Source organism: Aptenodytes patagonicus, chromosome 5, assembly GCF_965638725.1.
Source record: "Aptenodytes patagonicus chromosome 5, bAptPat1.pri.cur, whole genome shotgun sequence".
Taxonomy (NCBI): Eukaryota; Metazoa; Chordata; class Aves; order Sphenisciformes; family Spheniscidae; genus Aptenodytes; species Aptenodytes patagonicus.
Genome location: NC_134953.1, coordinates 69,472,867 through 69,496,543, shown reverse-complemented (window position 1 = coordinate 69,496,543; position 23,677 = coordinate 69,472,867). Strand labels below are relative to the sequence as shown.

At 42.1% G+C, this 23,677-nt stretch overlaps 1 protein-coding gene across 16 annotated transcripts in view; it reads left to right on the top strand.

Moving 5' to 3' along the window:
- Positions 1-23,677, top strand: part of PTPRF (protein tyrosine phosphatase receptor type F) — a 396,981-nt gene that overhangs the window by 82,547 nt on the left and 290,757 nt on the right. For 15 of the 16 annotated variants that reach the window (XM_076340381.1, XM_076340397.1, XM_076340391.1 and 12 more), the window contains exon 2: positions 11,889-11,969. The gene's annotated coding sequence lies outside the window, so the exon portion shown is untranslated. Of the gene's footprint in view, positions 1-11,888; positions 11,970-18,817; positions 18,859-23,677 lie in introns of those variants that run through there. The other variant, XM_076340383.1, reaches the window with a different exon arrangement.

Below are 23,677 nucleotides of genomic sequence, written 5' to 3'. Positions count from 1 at the left end.
GTCACTTTGATCTTACTTTGTTACATTTCTCAAAGGAGAGGTTAATTATTAGTAGTTTGGTAATTATTAGATTGCCTTGATTTGCTGCTAAGTACAGCTTTTACAGTAAGGTAACACCTTTTGTCAACATTATAAGCATATGTTATAATTGTCTAACTATGCCAAAAGCATTCAGGTACTTTATGCTCATATTTTGGTAGTAAAATATTTGTTTAACATATATTGAGTGCTGAATATATAGTTGTATTGATGTCAAAATTTGAATTTAGTTAAAATGCATGAAACGATATTAAATTGTTAACTACTTTTTTCTTAAATTTACTGGATACATAAATCAAAAGCAAACTTACTGCATTTTGCTTTTTGAATTGGTAAGGGAGTGCTTTCAGGGTTTAAAATAGTTATGGTATTAACTCTGGATAGTGACTGGAAAATGGTTTTGGCCCTTGAGGATTTTGTAAATGGTAAATCTCATCCTCTTGCACGTAATGTTTATTTCTAGATTGGAAAATGAAAATAAATCTTCATGCTATGTTATTTCTTAATTGATTTCTTATTTTGAGCAAATCAAGTCATTGAATTGAATTAACTGAATAAACTGAAATTAGGAAAAAAGCTATTTCTACATCAGCCAAAAGGTCAATCGCTATTTAGAGATGGTTTAGTGCATTACTTCCAGTTTTTTAGCCTGGTGATTTGCCTCTCTTGAAGGCATGGGAAGCAAATGTAGGGTTTTTGAACTTATATTAAATTTGAATGCTTTTGATGTATAAATTCATTTTAGTGTTATGCATATTTATGAATATATAAGATATGTTGTAATGCTTTAGAAACATAAACCTAATTTTTATTAAGTACTTTAAGACATTATTTAAATATATGTTAAACATTTATTTTGCTTCTCGAGGAAAAACCCTTAACAATGTGAAAAGACAAATTCATGTATCTGAGAGTTTCTATTATTCAGTGTCACTTGTATAAGCATGTTACAGGATTACAAGAAACTACCATTTATTGTATTTGTGATTACAAGAAATAAGAACTCTTGACTATCTAAAGTTGGTCATCATGGTTACTGTACTATTTGGTACTGTTAATACACTTCTAAATATGTAATGCTGATATAGTCTTTATAATTAACGTGGAAATCTGTGTTGTAGTGTGTTGGTTACATTTGGTGTCACATTCAATTTTCTGTGAGTTTCAGAAGACAAATATTTCGGTGCATGATGGTATAAAGTGGAATTGTAGAGCAAAATGGATATGCAATGCATTTATTTTACTATTATGAATATATTCCATTTTTTGGTGCTTTATTCACATATATAAAATTGAAATACAGGCAGCTCTGAGACAGGATTTTGGCTTATTTTACTAAGCAAAAAATAGTGTATTGTAAACAACTTTTTAAAGTGCTCTTTATTTTAATACTTTCTGTTACAGCAGATCACTCACTGGGGATTATAAATCATGATAATTCTGGTATGGGAGTGGGGAAAGCTGTTTCTTTGTTTAAAAAATATGCTTGTCTAGATTTTGTGAGTATATCCATCCACGTTTAACATGCATCCATAATAGATGCTCTGTAGTAGTGGATGTGTGATATAGTAAGTGTGTTCATCTATTTTCACTTCAAACACGTGTATTTTACTTTTAAGCTGCAGCTCACCTTTAGTCAGTTGGCAGGGATTGGATATTCCAGTCTGAACAATTAGTGCAATTCCAGCTCTTGTCTGGGATGGTAACGTTGCTGCTGCTGAAAGGAGAACCTTTTAGGTTCATGCAGATTGATGCTATTTTATTATCCCCTCTTAAAGGAGGGGGGAAAGAAAAAAGTAGTACGTTTTGCAGAGGTGTTAAGAAAGCTTGATTATATTTAAGATGAGGGTTTGCTGGTGGTAGTTGTTTACCAGTTTGGATATTGCTGCTAATTCTCTGAGGTTAATGCATTCTTATGGGTCTTTGGGCTTTGTGTCAAAAACCTTGTGGAGAGACAGATAAACATCAGCTCTTCAGTGCAACGGAGGACACATTTCCGGCAACACTAATGTGAATTTGATCTAATAGTTCCTCTGAAATTTTCCTTCATGCTGTTTATTGCTTTTCTTGGATTTATGCTGTAGCAAGGTGTTAACACTAGCTACTTGAAGATTATCCTGTTGTGATAGACTCTGATGCAACGAATTGCAATGGATTAAAAAGAAGCAAACCTTTCCATTGTATATTTTCGCATTGTTTTTGTAACATTTGTTTCTCATAATGTAAGTCTTTTTTCCATTACAGTCAGAATTTACTGTCCTGTGCAGTAAGCCGTTGGGCAACCAAAGAAGGCTGAGAGCCACTGATCCTCAAAGAACAACCCTAGTCCTGACTTCATGCTGTCTGTCATACTGGTGGCACTCTTGCAAGTTTGTGAAGTAGTGTAGTTGTTTGGACGTTTTATTATCTCAGATTCACTTCTGTATCCCTATGCTAGAGGTGTTCTGCTCTTCTGGTGTTGGCAAGATACTGGTATGGTCTGTTCTTATTCTAAAAAACATCAAAGTCCTCTAGACTCCCTTAAAGTCAGTTCTGTACAGGAGTCTGCTTGATGTGGAGTTAAAATCTTGCAAAAGAGGAGGTGGGGAACCACTGACCGGTGCTCAGAGAGTGCTCCTTTCTAGCTCATCCTGGAGAAAGCAGCAGTAACAGTGTTCTCCTTCTCTCTTTTCCAAGCTACTTGAGTGTCAGCACAGGTTTTTCTCGGGCAACAGTGTTACCATGGCTTGTACAATACGGAGAGCTGGGATTTTGAGATCTTGTGTATAGAATGAAATATTCCTTCTGGTTTACCCTTGGCAGACTCCAAGGTTGGGGTGGCTATTGAGGGAATGGATGCTTTGGATTAAATGAGAGCTGTCGCTCAAGCATCCTGTTCAGTGCCAGATATTCTACATGCAAGAAAAGACATAGTAGGCTTATGTATAGTAGTTAGTTTCTTCTAAAAAGAATAACTTTAATCCTAATTCCTAATAATTAGCTACTCTTAATTCCTAAAACGTGTCTTTATCCCTTTGATTACTCAGTAGCTAATGGTAATTTGTATGCCTGTCATCCTTGTCTCCTCATTCCTTAAACCTCTGTCAAGTTCTTGGAGACTCCATTCACATTACGCATTTGTTTAAAAGCTCAGTACTCTTTGAGGGGGGAGAGGAGGTGCTACATGGCAACCCGTACCAGAAAGATGGTTCCCACTTTTCCTCCTGATTATTTTAGCACTGTGATGAAGAGGGCAAGTGGATGAGGCTTTGGGGGAGCGGGAGAAAGTGGGAAAGGAGATTTCTAGTGAAAATAAGTCTGTTCCAGGGAAACTGTTCATCTTGTTCCAAGCTGGAGCCTTCTTTTGCTTTGCATCCTCTCTTTTGAGAGAACAGCCAAGGAGAAGTATAGAGTCATATAATGACTTAATAAAAGCTTCTAGGCAACTAGAAGGTGAATGTGGCCTATGTGTGTTTCACTGCTGAAAGTCCAGTCTGGTCTCTTTGGCCAAGCTTGACAGAGAATATTCCTGTTTAGTCACTGAGAGCATAGCTGTAGTGCTGTGTATACAGGAATAACAGGAGCAGTGAGAAAATACATTGATATTGCATCCACTGCATGAAGAGCTTCAGCCACATCTTGTTTTATCAAGCTCGTGCCTGTATTGGCCTACCGGTCTGGCTGTGTCAGTACCACTGAAATAGAGAAAAACCTTTAATCTGGTACATCTGCCAGATGCTGCCCTTCGGTACTCAGCAAGAACTGTGGGCTGCGTATTGACATGCACTTCTACCCCTGCAATGCAGATTTGCAATTGTTCCTGCTTCTTTGACAGTATTGGGAATGGGGGTGAGATATTCAGCTGTGCTTGGATAAAATGGTAGCATGTTAGTTAGATATATCTGAAAAAAATTTAGTACCCCTCCCTCCAGCAGCGTAGACAAGGTAACAGTTTTTGACTTCAGCACTGTTTCTGCTGATCAATATAGAAAGCACTGTAGGAGTTACCTTGTTATAGTAAAAATGTAGCAAGTAAAACACAGGCAGGGACCTTATGGGTATCAGAAATAAAATTAGCGGTCAAACCTTGAGTTCCCCAAGGCGAAGTGTTATGCCTACTGAATATCCCAGTTGGGTGCAAGGACACAGTTAAACAGGCATCTTCAGTTTGCAGCTCTGGCTGCTGATGAACTCACATGAGAAGTTTTGATACACTTGACCTTATAGGCATTTGGGACATGATTTTTCTCCCTTTGCTACAGGATCTTCAAAGAAGATAAAGCATATAAACAGTGTTCTAGATTTCATACAGGTGGGACTAGTGGAGGTGTCATTTCTCCTTGGAAGTCCTTGTAACTTGTTCATCAAAATTAGTCATGCTTGGCACTGTAGGTAAGAGAGTTTGCTCAGAATTGGAGTGTCTTAAGAAATGTTTTGGCTTATGGTGAGAGGTTTGCTTTGTGCCCAGAACTCACGTTTCTGTGTTCGACCTGCTCCCGAGAACCTACTGCCAAAATAACATGTAATCTTTTACAAAACACTACCAAGAAATGTTTGTCAGCTCCTTTCCTTTTTTTCCCCAGAAGAAAGCTGTGGAAGATTAGGCAAAGACGTGTTTATTTTAGTAGTCCTGCTACTAAAAGACTTTTGGCTAAAAAAAAGTCTTGAGTGTTGGTGGTCTTTCAGATGGTGCCAAGTGCTCATCTGCCTTCCACCTCAAAGGGATCTGCAACTGGAAAGATCACCAGCACATCAGGATGCAGATTCTTAGTACCTCTCTCTGGTTATACTGGGTCTTAATCGCTTAAGCCAAGCACGAAATGCCAACTCCTCCAACTCTAGAAATACTCACGTGACTTGGTATGGTAAAGGGCCTTGCAAATATTTGCCCAGTGGTGCCAAAAGAAAGAACATGTTGTTTCTGCTGCAGTGTTGTATGCTTTCTAACTTCCTTAGTACGTAGGGATGCTGTGTTAGATGGCTTGGAAACTCCAAGCCTGTTAGTTGGCATTCTTGCTGCAGTAGGCAGGAGCAGGGTTTCTTCTCGGCCACATGCCTAGAATTTTTCGAGTGCAGCCCTTCTGAGCACTTCTGAAGCATGTGGGATTCCTCTATACAATCATGTCTTGGTTCTCCACAGTCTAACTAGCCCTTCATTTGAATCATGCATTTTGTTGTCTTTTGTAGACATTGAAGTCTGACATGATTGCTGAGCTGAGAGCTCCCTTGTAACCCAGAATGCATTTTCCATAGAGATAAACTGGCACTTGAAATCATAAAAGATGGATTTTTTTTTTAATTGTTCTGTCCTTCTGCCCAGCTCCATTTTATGCTTTGGAGAAGCCATGATATTCTTTAGATATCCAGAGTTCTTGAATAAGTTCATGTACGATTCGTAAAACAAACTCACTTTGTACTTCAGTATCAAAGCAAAAGAGGTCTCAATAGTAACTCTGTGTGCATAGCTAAGACTAGTGTAGCTCAGACATGTGCAAATCAAATGTTTTTTCATCTTCTTAAATGAGTTTTCTCACTGATTTGCAGAATATCAGCTTGGTTCTTTACTATACAATATACAATTTCTTCAAGCCAGATATTCACCAAAGGTAACATTAGACACTGAGCAAATAATTGTTTCCTGTCACACTGCATTAGTAACTGGGAAGAAAGTGTTTCCTAATTTGTATTTGTGCAGAACTAAATATAGCTCTAGTGAAGCTTAACTTCAGCTTTAGCCATTCAAGTCCCTAAGAAATTCAGCACCATGTTTGTCAGTTACTGGGAAAATGACTGTAGACATTCTTGTGTGCTTCTTGCCCTCCCACTTGTGAGTTTTACAATCTTAGGAACTTGAGCGTGAGGTTAACCAAACTCTCAGAAAATCCTGATAGTCCTGGGTAATTGCTGTCTGCAGGGACTATTGCAGAGTGGTTTTTTTCCTAGTAGGAGTTTTACGATAGCAAGCCCTGGCCGCAACTCCCTGTTCCATATTTAGTAAGGACAAGGTTAAATTGTTACATTTTCCAGCAAAAACTGCTCTGGTTTTTCACCTTAAATCTGTTAATTACTTGTACTACTCTGTAGCTGTTCTGTAGAGCTGATGGCATGATGCATAAGATCTTAAAAAACCTGTTAAGTAGCATGCAGATTGGACTGTACCAGTGAAATCATGCTGTGTACCTGGTAAGAAAAATCTGACCTAAACTTCCTACACCTGATGTTGTAGGAAGGTGTATTGAATAGATTGTGTCTCCTCCCTGGGAAGCGTACAAGCTGATGTCTGTGCCTTGGTATCAAGTCTGTCAGCTGTGGGATAACAACCTTCGTGCTGCATCTGCACTGAAAAGGCAGCACTGTTTCCTAAGACGATGGAAATGCCAAATGCTGGGTTTTGGAGCTTGAGTCTTTTGGCTGGCATCTGTGAGGAGGATGCTTCAGGTTCATCTCTTCCAATGGGGCTAGGTGTGAGCCTGGGATCAAGGAGTTAGTCCCATTCCTTTTTTTGTTTATATTTGAATTCACCCGGATAAGCTCATCCTCCGTAGTCATCTCTGCTTGCCAGCGAGCAGGATGAGAGTGTTTCAGAGGTCTTGAGGGATCTTACATCCAGGGTTCGTAGAGAGACCAAGACAGTACTTACACATTTGTCTGTGTCACTTCTTCAACCTTAAGTGTGCTACCAACTTGTGCATTTTATCAGTGCTCTGCCCAGTTTCATCAGTGTTCTGCATAACTTTCTCATGTTATGGGTGATGCATATAATTAGGAGGAGGAGGAAAAACGTTTGCCGTTGCTAGTGGGGAGGAGGAATCCTGTGTACCTGGCGTTGGCTGTCTGCCTACACCTGTACCTCTTACCTTCAGAGAGATCCTTTGAGGAAGCGATCTAAAGAAATCCAAAGAAAATTTCTTAGGTTTGTAACAACTTTCCTCCTGGTAGACTGAGATTTATTTATACCATAGGATGTGACAGGCAATTCCTGGTGCCTCAGCTCTGTCTAAAGCGTGAGCGATCGCTGGAAATGCGAGTGATTGCATTGGAAGCTTTCTTCCCTCCAGTGGAGAGTGTTTGAGCTTGAACTCTCCCCTCATTGAGATCTTTGAAGTTTGGATCTTTAAAACTGTTCTCCACTCCAAAGACCTACCAGTGCCGTCGTCATCCTTCCTGTCTGAGGCAGGCTGGACCAGGCTCCCTTCAGAGGCCATTAAAGCTGCTCATTTCATCCTCCAGAGAGGTCGGCAGAGAAAGACATAAGTAAGTAATTATTCCCTGCCTCTCCTCCCAGTAGCTGAGCAAGCTGTGGAAGTTGAAACGTCATTAAATCACTGAGCAGCACGGAGGGGCTGCAAGCCTCTGTAGCCACGGAGCCTTGTGGCACGCAGCGGAGGGGAGGGCTGAGTAACAGGTGGTATTTAGAAACTAATTAATATTTGTGAATAACAGTGTGCTATTGGTAAGAAAACAAATCAGTCTGTGTGTGAATATTTATGATGATGACTTTCAACACTGCTTGGGTTGCACAGTCCTTTTCCAGCTGCTACATCTCCTCTTGTGTCACAACATTTCACACAGGGGTGAAAACCTTCTCCGCTGTGCAGAGCCGTGCTGCAGGGCAGCAGCCAGCTGAGCAGTGCAGCAGCATATACTTTTTAGAAGAATACTCTCACCAGTTCAGTACTAGTGGGCCACTAAGTCCCAAACGTTTAAAGTATTCTTTGCTGGTGGAGTAAACCATGCAATTTAGCTTGAGATTTCATCCCATTAAGACCCAAGCCATGTACAGAGATAATGCTATGTTTGAAGGGAAAGCAGGTGTTAAAGGTTGTTCTCCCTCTTAATGTTGTGTGCGAGTGTTTTACAGTAGATCAAACTTGCCTAATGTAATCTTCATAATGCTTTCATTTAAAATGCTCCCTGTGGTTTATATTTGTGGAACTGAAAGAACAGAATCTACTCTGTAGCTTCGTGGGGCGGGGTGTTCGATTGAACATATGTTCACACTGTCATTTGGGAAAGATAATAGGTTTTTAACCTCTGTCAGTGTTAGACTGAGGTATTTATGGAGCTCTATTAAAGCTGTGCCTAGGCAGCTAACCTTGCGATACAGGTTTTTCACAATTTGCCATTTTCTTGTGATAAGTTGCGGCTTTTCTTGGCCTCTCACAGTGCCTCTTGCTTTGTCAGCCAGCATGGGAGCTTACCAAGAAACGAGGAATGCCTTGCTGTTGTCAATGCTGCATGAAATGCTCGTGGCTACTGGTATTGTCTGTTCAGTAAATACTGTCATGTAGATTGAAAAAGCAGCCTTGAAGAGTTTCAGAAAATATTCTTCTGGGCTTGACACACGGAAACTGGGAAAAACTGTGGTGGTAGCACTCGTGCTTTTGGTTGCAGATGTGTCCAGGTGCAGCTGTAGGTGCTGAGCTCTTGTTCCAGGGTGCTGCAGGGGGATGTGCAGCATTGCCCTTGTTGTGAAGCCTCTGCTGCTCTTGCTGGCCTTGAGTTTAACTTGGGGGTGGGGGGAAGCTGGGTGTATTTTGGGAGTTGTTTGTTTTAAAGGGGGAAGGTGTAATTTAATGTGCTAAATTCCTGTTGGTGTGGTCTCTCTTTAGTCATTTTAGGCTTCTAACAGCCTAAACTAGCGTGATGGAGACTGCAGCGTGCTTCACGGAGGAGGTTATCTCCAGTGAACTGCCATTACCACTTTCGTCACTGCTGATTAAATTTTTCTGTTAATGTTTAATCCTCAGCAGCAAATGCCTAATGTTTATATGCCTTCTCTCTGTATAAGCAGAACATCTGTTTTATAAAGTTGGCTATGACATCCAAAACTGAATCAGTGTACAATTTTAAATATATGTGTCAGACAAACAGATGCAAAGAAATTCAGAGCGTAAGCGATCACTTCACTGTGCACAGGTCCTGTTGTGGCAGGGGTTTCCAGGGGTCTTAAATGGCATATTAAACAGTGCTTGGTATGACTGAGTATTTTCTAACCTCTTCTTAAAATTCCTTGCTCTCTGTCTTAGTATTTCCGGTGTAGAAAAGATTTTTTTTTTTTTTTTTTTTTTTTTTTGTGGCGTGTTTCCTCTTCCTTTTCTAGCAGTAGTGCCACTGTGGTGTAGCTGAGAATAGTTGACTTTGAACTGCCCCTACTATGCAAATGCAAAATCTGCTTAGGTTGTTGGGAGAAAGGAGTTTTTAGTGAAACACATGCATGTGTAGCATGGATGACCGCAACTATGCGTGTTAGAACTATAGGAAATTCCATAGGGTTTCCAAAGAATAAATTAAAAAGAAATGCCTAAAAAGCGCTATAACAATTGGCAGCAGAGACTGGTGTGTTTAAGGGAGGATATTAATTTAAATTGTTGGCTTACAGAAATTTCAAGCATTTTTATGCATTTAATAAAGGGTTGCCATTTAAGTAGCTTAAGTATCCTTCTCTGTATACAGCGTGTCCTGGGATTTAACAAACCACTTACTGCTGGATAGATTCCACTCAGATATCATTGCCATTCTTGCAACAAAGACTAGCTGATGCAGAGAGTGAAAAGAGCCTGTACTGAAATGGTCATCGTGTTAGTCGTGGGGGAAGGGAGAAAACAGATTCGTGTAATCTATTCATTTAGTATGTTAGTCTTGGTCACAGGCATCAATGCGGATGTGTCCGTGCCTAAAAGAGGGCTTTCCTCAAATCCCAGGGAGCCTGGGACCCAGGGTGCTTCTGTAAAATTCTGGCCTGAGGGATGGAGACTGACAGTGTGTGACAGCTGAAGGTGGGTATTGGTGACCTGACACTGAGTGAGAGATGCTGGGGTAGAAAATTGGGATCCTGTATGAGAGGGGAAAAAACTTATGACATGTTCTAGACAAGGGAGCTTGCAGGGACAGAAAAAAGAGTGGCAACATGGTCAAAGTTATGAAAAGCATATTGAGGAGCATTGTGCATAGATACTGGTAGGGTAAGACCCCTGGGTTTAAAACAGGAACACGCTCTGAATGACTGCAGTGAATGCTGCCAGTGTGTGCCAGAAGTAAATATAGTAGAGTAAGCACTGCTACAGAGTCACTGAAGTCAACGCTGCATAACATAAAATTGCATAATATATTTGTTTGTCAAGGTTATTAGAGCACAATTTTAAATGGATCTGAGTCCTTGGAAAGGTGACTGTATTCTGGTTCTCTGGGCTGAGGTTTCCAATACGTCCCAGTCTGATCTGGCGGCAGACTGCCAGCAGAAGGGATGAGCTTGCCGTTCCCCTCCTACCACCTCTGGTGCTTGTCCGACCGGCTCGTGAGCTGGTTCCACTCACTGTGCCAGGAGGAAGGGAGCTGCCTTCTCTCCCCAGAAATGAAAAAAAAAAAAAAAAAAAAAAAAAAGTGAAGGGATTTTTGTTGGCCCGGTCAGCTCAGGTTGTGAGGGGATGAGGGAGGGTCTCTAAGGGGTGTGTGTGTGAGTGGGTAGGTGGAGGTATCCATAAGTGCGTGGGGCAGCGGGCGGGCAGGCTGTCTCAGCCCCATGCCCCACCTCAGAGCTGGAGCAAACCGGCGGCGTTCCTCCCCTCTCTCGCCAAGGGTGCGGTCGGTGCATGACGCAGCAACCGTCAGAGACCTGGATTTCAGGGCACTGTCACACTCTTGGAAAGAGTGCTGAAACTGTTTATGAAATGAGTATTTTGTAAATGATAAAGACTAAATAACACATTCTATACATTTACATAATTTTGAATCACTTATCCTGCTGAGGGCTGTAGTAATTTGGCTCATGTTAAAGAACACTTAATGGTGTAATTGAGCTCAAGCCGCTGGTTGCTGAGCCAAGTGGACACCGTAGATAGGAGGTGTGTTTTTGGGGAGACCATGCGTGTTCCCTGTAATGTCCCTGGCACCATGGAGCGGTGCCCTGAGGGCTCAAAGTGCTGCGGGTAGGACAGGTAGGAGGCACGGTCAGGGCTGTGAAGGGTCGGGATATCTTTCAGAAAGAGCTTGAGACCCAGAGCAGTGAAAGTGGGATGTGTCTCCATGGTGATAGCATGCAGGGTCATGACCTTAGGGAGGCATTAGGAGAAAGAAACTTTTGCTCTGAGCTGGATAGGACGGAGGGGGTTACCAGCTGGAAATGCTGGAGAAACACATCTTCACTTTGCACAGTCACAAGGTGACAGTGAGCCACAAGGATGGCACTGGGCAGAAGACGGTGAAGTGGGGTAACAGAGGAGGTAGGTAATCTTAAGGATGGGGAGTCATCTGAGAGCAAACTCCAAGAACTTGCTTGGTTTGGGCAGTAAAATGAGCCCTGACAGGGAGGTGGTGTAATTAATTTTTATTGTCAGGGAAATAAACTTTGGGGATAGGGAAAAGCTGTTTAAGCTGCTGGATCAATGTTGGCATGAAAACAAACGGATAAAAGCTGTTCAGGAATAAATGTTAGGCTGAAAATTAGAAGTTTTTTAACTATTGGAGGAACTCAGTTCTGCAGTAGGTATCGGATACGGAGACTGAGGAGGAGAATTGTCAGTATGTTGGGGTACATCGCTGTGATTGGGGTTCTTGGACGTGATGCTTGTAATGGAGGGCCTGAGCTAGTGATCTGTAAAGGAAACACCTTTCCCATCCGCCTCTGTATGTGGTGGTGGGTTATCACGACTGCGTCGTGTCCAAGTAGGAAAGGGGAGACTGTCCCTTGCTGTCACAGTTTTAAAAGCATCTGGATGGGAATATGTGCTGAACCAAACCGCTTCTTCCCCAGGATGGAGAATTTGTGTAGTCAAGTGAAGTTTTAACCTTTGCTTTACATTTAATCTGTGAATGTCTCTGCTGTTATGGTCACTTATGACACTTATTTTTATGTTTGTTTTTCTTCCTAGGTATTTTTATGGCCTCTGTCACAGTGGTATCTCAGTGTCTCCCAGGCATTTATGGATTTATTCTGAGAACGTTCCTGTAAGGTAGGGAAACATTATCACCTTTATTTTACAGACTGGGAACTGAGGCACAGGGAGATAAAGGTTGCAGGAGGAGTCTGTAGCATAGCCAGCAGTCAAACGCTGATTGCCAGCAACTTCTTTATTGTCCTAATCCCAAACCCAGCTACCTGTCTTTGGCTTTTTTCTTTGTCTTTACTTTTTTTTTCTTTTTTTTTTTCTTTCTTTTTCCCTTTTCTGGTCTGAGTTTTAGTAGAAACAATCTGCAAGGGGCTGGGAGGACCTGTGGAAAATATGATTAGGGTTACTGGTGTCCTTTTTTTAACATTGTTACTTACGAGTTGAAATGCCTTTCTAAAAATATCAGCAGATCTGTTTATGTTAAATGATTAACATGTTTAGACTTTCAACAGATAAGCTGTCACGCTTTTTTGAGTCAGTAACTCCTTTATCCTACCTGTCTAGGCTTGTGACTGTTGAATTCTTTCCCTGCCTAAGCTAATGCCATCCCAATCACCTAAAGCAATGCCAAGAATTTCATCATCCATGCAAAGATCTGATTCATGTCAAGACAGGTGTAAAGTTTCTCAAGCACACTTATGTATAATTACTGTTTAACTTTATTTTTCAAAGGTCTTTTCCAAGCCAGCTAAAATGTTCAGCTTTGAGCTCCCAGATTCTCCCAGAAATTGGATTTCAGTGCCTGATTAGTGATGCTGATCCCTTTCAAAAGTTTTGCAAAGTTCCTGATGCATGTGTGCACACTGAATTACAATTTACATCATAAAATCAAATATCATAACAGCTTTTTTTCCCCCTTTAACTAAGGAATTTTTAAGATAGGTCTCCCTTGAGCCCTTCTTTCCCTTCAAGTTGGTAAAGTGTGACTTTTACTACTTAAGGAGTTTTCTTAGAGCTACGGCAACATTATAAATTATGAAGACACCAGCAAGCTCTGACAATTAAATATTTTTATTGTATATTAAAATAAGCAACATTATTAAAATGATAACATTGCAAAGAAATATTTAATGCCATCTTTGCAATTTCACAATCTGTAAAATACACACATTGGATTACATCTATACTCTTTATTAATGTATATTACGTGTCTTTGTGTCCCCGAGAATGAAGCCCTAATGACTCATGAACTCTCTCAGTGTACTAAATAAGATTAAAGAGCTGGCCAGTGACCTTAACAGTCAATTAGGCTATGCATTACTCAGCCCAGTATTTGTGGAGTGTAGAAGGGAAGCAAAAACTCATTAGCTAAGATGCTGATGCTTGAAACAAACAAGATTTCTTTAAAACCAGGAACTGGTCTTGTCTCTTAAGTGGAGATCGAAGCACTTACGGTAGGTATGTCTTTGTGTATGTGTGTTTGAAAGTACTGCTGGTGTGGTCCTGGGGAGTGGAGAAAAGCCTGCTAGTGAGCTTTTGGGCTCAAAGCCTTTTGGAATAGATCCTGCCAGGCATAGATGGTGTTGGGTCGGGCAGTGGCAGGTGCAGTAGGAGATGGTGCTTAGGTTTTGGGATGTGCCATCCGAGAGGTTATGCAAAGACAGCACAAATGGGAGGGCTGGTTTCAGAAACGTCATGTTTCACAGAAACAGCAGGGCAGGGAGGAATGTCTTGGCGTGGCGTATTGCATGCTTGGTTTTCCTCAAATGTGGGCCCAGGGTTGGCAAGATTGCCTTTGGATGCATGCAGGAGTGTGAACAGAAAGGCTGTGGGCTGCTGTGCCCACTAAAGAGCAGAGTTTGAAGACTGCATCCCCGTCTTCCACAGCTCAGGAGAGGGGAGATGAAGGGGTGCTGAGTACTCAGAGGTACAGCCTTGTCAGATCCCCTGTTCCCCACCAGCTCCCCCACCCCTTGCAGGCTCACCTGGCCCATGGAGTCGTCAACGTGAAACCAGGCTGGCAATGGGCAGCAGGGCTGAGTGCATCCCAGTGATGGGTTAACTCGGTGAGATGCAAACCCGGACAGTACCTGAATTACAGGAGAGTCTCTTGTCACCTTTAGGATGACATTTCTTAACTAATCATCTGCATGTAGTTTTATATTGCCGGAAGCATCTCGGAGCAGTCCTAGGTTGGAGACAGCTGCCCCCCTGGGAGGGCGCTACATGGTGACAAAACTGAACCAAGAGCAGTGACAACATTACACGAGCGCTGAGCTGGCAGCTTGGTCACGCTGCTCCTCAGCAAAACAGTGGTCCTTGAGGGCTTCTCAGTTTTATAGCGCTTCTGTGCAGTTATGTATGCTTTCAGCTGACCCGAGAAGTTCTTCTATCATTCTTAATGTAAATTCAGGTTTTAGGAAATAAAAGATGACAGACTCAGTCCATACAAAATATGGCTGAAAGTACAGTTTGAGTGGCATGCAATAGTATCTTTTAAAGTAAATCAATTTTTTTTGAACATAAATTGGGCAGAATCTCCCTGATCTAGGTCATAGTTTATCTGTAGGGTTTTCTTTTAAAATAATTTCCTTAATAAAGTCCATCTGATTAGGGGGGGAGGGCAGGGGAACCTGGGAAAAAGGTGTACTTTTGCTGTTCAGATGAATGGGAGAAGAAAGAAAAGGAGGCCTTTTCAATCATGTCAGGCTGAATCTAAAGCATCAAGGAATGATGTTACAGGAGAACCCCTGAAGATAAACTGTAACCTAGATTAGCAGAATACAGATTAAGTTTTCTGGAGTTTGGAAACTGCAGTGCATCCTGAAGCAGTCTTTTGACATTCATTTAAACTAAAGTTGTTGTATGGTGGCTCTTTCAGGGATATACAAAAATACCTAGTTTCCATTTGAATGTTACAGTCCTGAAGTTAATAACTTTAATAAAGTGAAGACTGCTTGAAAAGGTTAAAAAACCCAAACTCAGGATTTTCCATTTGGACTGGTTATTGCTAAAGAAATATTATATATCTATGTGATTATGGTTTGGGGGATTTTTATACATGCAGCATTACCACTGAAAGCTGGACACTGGAGTCGCAGTTAAAACTGAGACTTCTGCATGATTAGTTTTCTTCATTCTGACTTTAAAGTATAAAGCAGTTGTCATCAGGTGACACTGCCCTCTTATAATTCTTTAAATATTTTTATTTTTAAATTTATTTGCATTTTGGAAAATGTGTTGTGATACCATGTTCTAATTTAAGGGGTGTTTTCTGTAATATAGGTTATGTACTTCTACAAAATGTTGGCACAAAGCTTATGTGATTCAAAGTGATTTGATTGTGTGTTAATGCCACGTTGGCTGGAACATACTAATACTTAATGCAAAACAGCGAGTTACCCATTACTTTTCACTGTAATATAGTGAACAGTATTTTCTGGCTGTATTTAAATGACAGCCTCGAAAGGGCATTGGCTGAATTCGTTGGCGTAGCTCAGCATTCTTTATGTACGGCTATATTTTTTTTATTTTTTGGACTTAAGAGTCTTTACAGGCTCTTTTATCTTACAAATGAGTGGAGTGCTTTAATATATTGGAGCCCAAAGGGCATGACTGCTGGCCATTTACCTGGCTTCACGTGGTGTGTGTTGGAGAATGCATGTGGAGAGGGAAGGGTGGGGTTTAAAGCTCCAAATTCGGACTAGTAAAATTCCCTTCTGCTTTGAAGGTGTATGCTTTAGCTGTCTACAGGGATATATGTTTTCAAAAGTGTATTTATGAAAAAGAGCGTCAGCAGAAGCTGGAGATGTTACAAGATTTAACCATATTTGCAAAATTGAATATGAGCTTTAGCCCTCTGGTCTTTTTCATTTCCTTTGCTATTATATAATCAGTATATTGGTAGGTGGCTTTTGTTTTGTCACTTTACCTATTTAACTAATTTAGCTATCTGAGGGTTATGCAATAAAGGTAGAATCACCATAACTGGCATCGTAACTTTGTCATCCCACGGAGTCAGCACTTGCTCGTGCTCTGGCGCAATGGCTTTGAATAGCTGCCACCCCGTGTGTGTGTTTTCTAAACCTGAGACAAGTGCTAAACTCATTAAAAATACATGCTACATAAGTTAATGTGCATAAGGAGTTTTGGTACTAAGATCTCCTTTGAGGATACGTTTAACTCTAATTAACTCGGTTTCGTTCTATCTACTATCAGCATAGGCTTGGCTGAAACCAGCCAGTATTGGTTAGACTTCTGGTTTGAAGTAGAGTCCGACGGGATGGCGGATTAAAAGTCGCGCAGTTGTGACTGTGCGGGGTTCCTGGTGCCTGTGCCAGCTCCCGGGGCTGTGCCAAGCATGAGCACCGGCTGTGCCGTTCCTGGGGGCAGTGCCACACCGAGCGGATACGCATCCTGTCGTACTCTCAGGCAAATTCTGGATTTCTAAAGAGGCCCGAAATAATGAGGTTTGCCGAGCTGTGATTGAACAATTGCGTGACACCAAACTCCTCTGACTAAAACAGAATCTGAATTTTTCCACTAATAGAATAAGGAACAGCAGCAGACGCTATCGGTATTTCACTGGTGTGGCTTTTCTCTCTGCTCATACCTTCTTTCTATTCATCATTAACTCAAGGATGATTTCCAAGGATTCTGCTAATTATGATCTGTTTTTCAGGGGAGGCAGGCAGCAAGACAGGGATTGCTGATGGTTGCATTTGTAGTAAGAACAAGTACAAGCATACATGGATTGGAAATATTGGGTGGGTTTTTTTTGGCCTGACAGTGTTGGAAATCAAGCTTTGTTGTTATGTCCAGTAAAGCAGGTTTCACCGAAAGCTGGTTGTAGTATTTTGTGAGAGAAGGTTTTCACTGTATCACTCTGGAAGAAAATACTCACGGATCCATATTCAAGAGTAGACTGCTGTATTTTGCGTAACTGGAAGAATGTATGGATTTGTTGCATTTTCATCATAGCTAGCAAAAGAAAACTATTTTTTTCCCTTCTTTTTGACTAGTACTAGGGTTTTAGTCTTGCAAAAGGATTTTCTGGGTAGAAACATCAGGTAAAATGGATTCTGGATTTAAATATGGGGGGCAGGGGGGAGAACCACCACCCAGCAGTTTTTGAGTGTTCATCATTTCCTTAAAATTGGACCTTTTAAAGTATTTCAGGTTGGGTACACTAGAAATTGAGGCATTCGAATCACTAACTGCTTTTGAGAATGACAGCCAGAATCTCTCCATTAACGTTGCATCTTCTGCCTAGGGGATCACAGAGCAGAGACTGATGCGTCTTTGAGGATGGAAATGGAGCAGTTTAAGAAGTTACTGTGCTTCAGCTGAGATGTGGTAACAGCACACAACCATGTCTAGTTCATTTTGCTGAAACACAAAATAGAAATCACAGAGGATGATCTAAGGCTGTCTGTTTTGCTTTGCATAGGAGCAGACTAGCTATGCTCCTGTATAATAAGTTGCCATGTCTCAGCTATGAGGATGGTAATTTCCAGTTGATGAAAGGTAAATTATAGCTAGAACAGGTGGGTGCATTAGAATTGTAATGTGCTTCAAGATACCTGTCTCTGTTCACAGAGGAGTGGGACTTGCTGTGCTGGTTTGGACCAGTGGTCATTCTAATTTGGTACCCTACCCCTGGCAATGATCAGTGCTAGATAACTGAGGCAATGTACATGAAATCATGCATTTGTTTATCAAATGTTTTATCTGCTGGGGAAGTGTTGGCTTTTTTTTAATGTATCAAACCAAAACAGGCCGGTTTAGTCACTGAAAGAGTCCCTTCTAAAATGCAGTTAAATTTCTCTTTAAATCTTTCTTTGCAGACAAGGAGTTTATTGACATTTCTTAATATTTTCCCTTCAGACATCTCAGCTGAGGGTTGGTCTAAGCCATGTACAGTCTTTAATCTGGCTTGGTTTTGTTTTGTTCTTTTTTTTTAAATGTTCTTCTGCATCTCCAAAAAGCCAGAGTCATGGTAGATGAATAGTCTGGGGGTTTTTTTGCTAACATTATAGCTGAAAGATAAAATAGTAAATGGGTTTCATGTAGTTATTGTATTGCTTGAGTGTGTCTTCACATTAATTAAAATTAATTTAAACAAGGTGATAGGAGTAAAGTGCAGAGTAGGAAAAGAATAGATCAGAAAAAGCAGATAAGATAGGTGTATTCAAATAGTTAGAGCCTGATGAAATTTGCCCTAGGGTACATCAGCAACTAGCCAAGCAACCTTTGAACCATTTACAATTATCTTTTAGAAATCATGAAGAGCAAGAGAGGTCCTGGAGGACTGAAAAGGGCAAATGCAGTACCTGCCTTTGAAAAAGGGAGATCCAGGGAATTACAAACTAGTTAGTCTAACTGCAACGCGTAGAGAATTGGAACAAAATTTTTAATCAGTTTCTAGGAATTTGGAGGATAAGATGATGATAAGGACTGGGGGGAGCAGTACCTGTGATGTTACCTTGACTTCAGTAACTTTTAACATAACCTTTTGTGGCATTTCTGTGGAATAGGGAAATATATGTATTTAATTATACGGTAAACAAATAACTGTTTAAAGACTGTGTTTGAAGAGTAGTTACCTATAACTTGCTGTGAAAATCAGGGGAAGAAGGGGGGTGGCACGAGGAATCGTGTGAATACAGCCCTGTTTGTCTTGGGCTGAGCTTTATTTGCTGTTCTCTTTACTGTTGTGGACAAGGGAATACTTACTAAATCTGCAAGTAAGCCCAAACTGAGAGGGGCTCAAGCATTTGAAGCATAGTTCAGAATTAAATGGCTATGGTAGATTGAAAAAACATTTGGAAATCTGCAGCATATAACTTACTGAGCTGAAATGAGGAAATACAAAATGGTGAGGACGTGGCTAGGCTGCACAGCCGTGGAAGAGCGCTTTGAGACATGTGCTGGATCACCATCTATGCACAAGCTAACAGTTGCAGAGAGGACGACCTCTGTCTGGAGTGTATTAAGAGGACTGTAATTAAAGGTAATGGTTCTGCCATGGTCAGTGCTGCTTAGGCCCTAGACATGGAGCTGTGTCCAGCTGCAAGGATGGTACATCAGGGAGCATGGGTTGGCTGAGGGCATGCCCAGATTTGGCTGGGGCCTGGAGGACAGATGAGATGTGGAGGTTATTGGAACTGGGTCCGATCAGCCTGTGGATGAGGAGACCGAGCGATCGGTTGCTGTCTCGACCAAGGGATGGACAAGAGGTCCTCCCAGTTTATGGCAAAGCTGTAACTTGGATCCCACTGGTGACCACAAGTATGAGAGAGGCATCGACAAGTCAAGAAAGATGCCAAAAACTGGAGCAAATCAGACAGAGGACTGGGTGGCTGGCTGGGGACTGGAGCAGGAGATGTACAAGCGAGGGCCAAGGGATCAGTGCTTCCCGAGCCCAGGGGAGGGAGGGGTCTGACCATGGTCACCCACCCCGAGCAGGTTGGTGGGGTGACAGTGTCCGGCTCTTCTGGGGGAAGCACAGGGAAGGGAAAAGAGGCCAGCAAGGGAAGTTCCAAAAGTTCAACTTGAGAGTGGAAGAGCACTGGAACAAGGGTCCAAAGAGCTTGTGGCACTTCCATCTTTGGAGGTACTCGAAAACCAACTGGGCAAGACTTTGGACAACATGGTCTGATTTCAGAGTTAGCCCTGCTTTGAGCAAGGGTTTGGACTAGAGACCTGCAGAGGTCCCTTCCCACCTGCTTTATTCTGAAGTTCAATGGACTATTTCCATCCTCCTTTTCTTTAGAGGATGAAATTTTTGAATGATAGGTCTCTCAGGTCAGTGGCAGTGCTCCCCCAGGTAATGTTAATCAATGGTTCAGAAGGGCCAGGTATTACTGAGATTGCTTCCCTTTGAGTAGTGTCTCTTAATAACATAAAAACGTTTGTTTTCTCAATCAGGCTTCAAGAGGAAACACTGTAATCAAATGTTTAAATTTCTTCAGTGCTTCAGCATTTTCTTTTGTTAGAAGCACCAGCGTGTTTTCCAGGATACAGGTGTTTAAATTCATAGCCTTTAAGAAACCTTTGCATCAAGCACATGGATTGGATTGGGTGCTTGAAGGAGACTGTTGCCTTGTAATATAATAAACACGTACCTAATCAGAGAACATGATTATTTCCCATCACAATAAATAGAAAACATGTGATCAGTGACTTCAGCATCTATTTCTTCTTAATGTTTTGCAAAAGTAATAGCTATGAGCCTGTAATAGTGATACGCAATCTCTAACATGCAGTGGTTAAATATTAATATACATTGGCTGTGTTTAAAGATCAAGAACGGCTCTTATGTAATGAAATGTTAACTCTCTCTTAAGCTCCAAGTTTTGTAAGGTGACTTCTAGAAGGGGAGTGTGTTGCCATTCTGAGTGGCGGTCTGTTGCATGAACCTTAGCAACAATTCAACGCAATTGTTTTTCTGGGTTAGAATATTGAGAAATCGACACTAAGGTTTCTGTCGAGGTCTGATTTAATCACTTAAAAACATAGCCAGGCTGCTTGACAGGTGACCACATAAAGCGTTCCCAAAGACTAATGGTCTGTCTTGCTCATCTGTCCCCATTTCCTTAATCATGCTGATAGGGTTTTTTGTTTTGGTTTTGGTTTTGAACCAGTGCCATTAAGCTGTCAAGGCCACATTGTTCAGAGGTGCGGCAGTCGAGGGGTTATTTCCCATGATAGCTGTGACAGTCTGTAGGGTCATGTAGTTATGGAGCTGCTCCATCCTCCCTGTTGGGACAGTCTCTCCTGACACTTACGCAGTGGCACGGAGACTTTAGGCCATATGTGTAATCTCGGTTAATTGTGTTAGATATTTGTTCTCCTCGTGTAACGTTTGTTGAAGTCTTGTAAATGAAGTTGCTACAGTGTGAAGTTTTGTGGTGTCCAAGTTTGAAATGATCCCCGTTATCTTGTTGACTTTCTTCCAAGCTGTTTCTTGTGGTGGTTCTGCTTTGCCAGACAGCATGCAGGAGTGGCGAGCGGGGCTTTCTCCTGAGTTTTACTTGATAGTCATTAACTCCAGATGGCAAATACCATTTTATGCTGCTGTTAAAGGTATTTTGTTCAAATGAAGTTCTGTTTCACATGCAGTGGGGTTGAGTTTTTCTGGGAGTTTCAATTTATCTGTTTATCTCAGGAGCACGAATTATTGGCATTGCTGGAGTTGGAGACCCTAACACAATGAAGAAGGCTGATACAACGTATGCTACAGATGTTATGACAAGAACGTCATATCTTTTGCTGGATAGCAGAGTGACTGATTGGCTGTAGACATTCCTGACACTGCCTGACAGAAAGGGTTATTTTATCTGAAAACAGTGCAGTTACAGATGAGAGAGCTCCTGAAAAACATCACTCACTTTTACTAGCGACATCCATCACTTCCTAATTATGGGTGCTTTCAGGTGGAGAAACAAGTTCTTTCCATTGCTCCTCTGGAGCTTTTCTTGTCACTGCGGCAGCAGCGTAGGGTTAAAGTCAGTCCTTTATCCAGGGGCAGAGGGACCTGTGGATTAAATTAACGCACATTGGTGTCTGTATGTGTTAGATGGGTATCACGCTGTTACAGGAACGGCAATGGCCAGTGACTGTGGAGAATGAATAGTTCTTTGTAGCTTAACCACCTACTTCGAAGCACAGAAGATCTGTTAAACTTTTTTGTTTGGAAGTCGGCAGTTTTCATTGTCCTTTGAAAAGCTGAATCAGGTCAGAGCAAGTCATGAGAGTCCAGTGAAGAGAAAAACCCGTGATACCTGTTCAGAAACAGGAAAGAATCTCTGAATCTCAGTTTTCCAACACATGTGCTTATTTTTGGCAGCAGGAGCGTGGCTCCCTTGGGTGGTCCAGGAGCTCTCGCCCCTCTGGATGTCCCTGGAGAGCTGCCATGGCCATGGCACCTTCTTCCCCAGCCCCTGCCGGCTGCTAACTCCTGCTGCCTCCAAGTATGGGAGAAGGCAGGGTCTTCCCGCACCTTCTGGCCTGGCAGAGGGGCTCCTGGCAGAGCTGCCTGCTCGCCACGGGGGCTGGGCTAGGGCCACCGCCAGGACAGAAACTCAAGTGGGATTTTTCCAAAATGCTGAATTGGCCTAACTTTTTCCCGCTGAATTTGTTGGTCCTGGTGCCATACACTTTTTCAGAAAGCCATATAGATTTTTTGGAAAGCCATATACGTTTTCAATGCATCCCTAGCACTGCCTAGAGATCCGGTGCTGATTCCAAACCCTCTGCTGCTTCCTGGCATCAGAGCGGACGTTGCAGCTGTGTCCATTATACAACGGCCTAACTGATTGAAAATTGTCATATCTGTGGGAGCCCTTTGCACAGCTGGGTATCTTACACTCTGGTTTGCTTCAGCCCACCTTCTGTGTGGGGCTTGGATTTTCAGCAGGGCTCTTAAGAAATTTATTTTCCTTTGCGATGCTAAATAATTCTCTTCTCATAGTCTTACAGCAAGAGCAGGGCAGGAGATTTACTTTCTCTGTGTGCTACTGTTTACATATGGATAAAAATAACAGTTGGTTGAAGTATTGTTTGTTTTTATGTATAGATGTGCTGTGTGCTCCACCCATGAGCGTGCCTCTCTGCCTAGGTCGCTTTGTATTCATTTTGTGTGGCCCGTTGATCAGACCACAGGTATGGAGGCACTGAGGATACTATGGCAATACGGTCAGCGTAGGTGCCTGTGTGCATGGTGTGGTCAGGGAGGAATAAATGAGCATTTTCAAAATTGTTGTTTAATTCCAATGACTTTGCAGATGGCGAAGTATTTACAGTTGCTGAAATGATCTGTGCTGCCCTGTGCTGCCTCTTCTCTTTGAAGAGTAGGTGCCTTGCAGCCCTTCCCAGGCTGCTGGTAACAGCAGTAATTAAACACGCCTGGTAATGACAACAGACCTGGTGCACCTTCTGCTGCCGAGGACACTGATGTCCTGAGGTCGGGAGCGCCCATTGCTGTTTCATGAGAGCCCTCAATTTAAATGCAGGCTCAAGGTTAAAACCACAGTCCTTAGATAAGGTGGGAGTGGATGTTCCCCCAGTACATCCCTGGCTTCCTCCTGGGAAGTGGAAGTAGGACGGCCATTGTCCTGTTGAACTGAGTTGGTATTTTATTGTTTCACTTTTGTCCTTAATTTTGTACTGCTGTAGCAGGGCCTCTTTGCAAGAAGATCCAAAGGTATCATCTGTTACTTCAGATACAAAGAGGGAGTGCAAATGAGGTGAAAGTAGTTTAAAACAAAAAGTGTGGGCTTGGTGATGCTGTGGTCCCCAGACTTGCCAAAGCTTCAGTGGCCATACACTCCAAGCGATGGTTGTGGATGAGCATCACCCATGGGTTGGGCTTCAGAGTGCTGGAAACGGCTCTGGACATCTAACATATTGAGTAAAAACCCCAAATGTTATCGAAGCCCTAGAGAAGGAAGTCAGTTGTGCTGATGGCTAAGTTTATCTTTTCCTGAAAGTGTGAGTCAAAGCTTAATTTACTGGGGGGATGGGGGGTGGGGAACGGGGACACGACACCCAAAAAACCCCCTCCCCAAAACCTGAAATACCCCATGCCCACTTTTCTGAGGTCTGGAAGAGTGAAATGGACCATTATCCATCAACTCCCCAAAGACTAATTTGTGGGGAAGGTGGTGCCAGAGCAGAGGCTTTTGCAGGGGAAGTGTGGGAGAGCCCATCTGTCAATATTGTTCTTGCTGCTTTTCCAATGCTTTTACAAATTGATGGTCTGGGAGTTGTCTCTGCTGCAGGTAAAGCCGGTTTCAGGCCCTTGTGTACTGATATTTTATTGAAGTGAA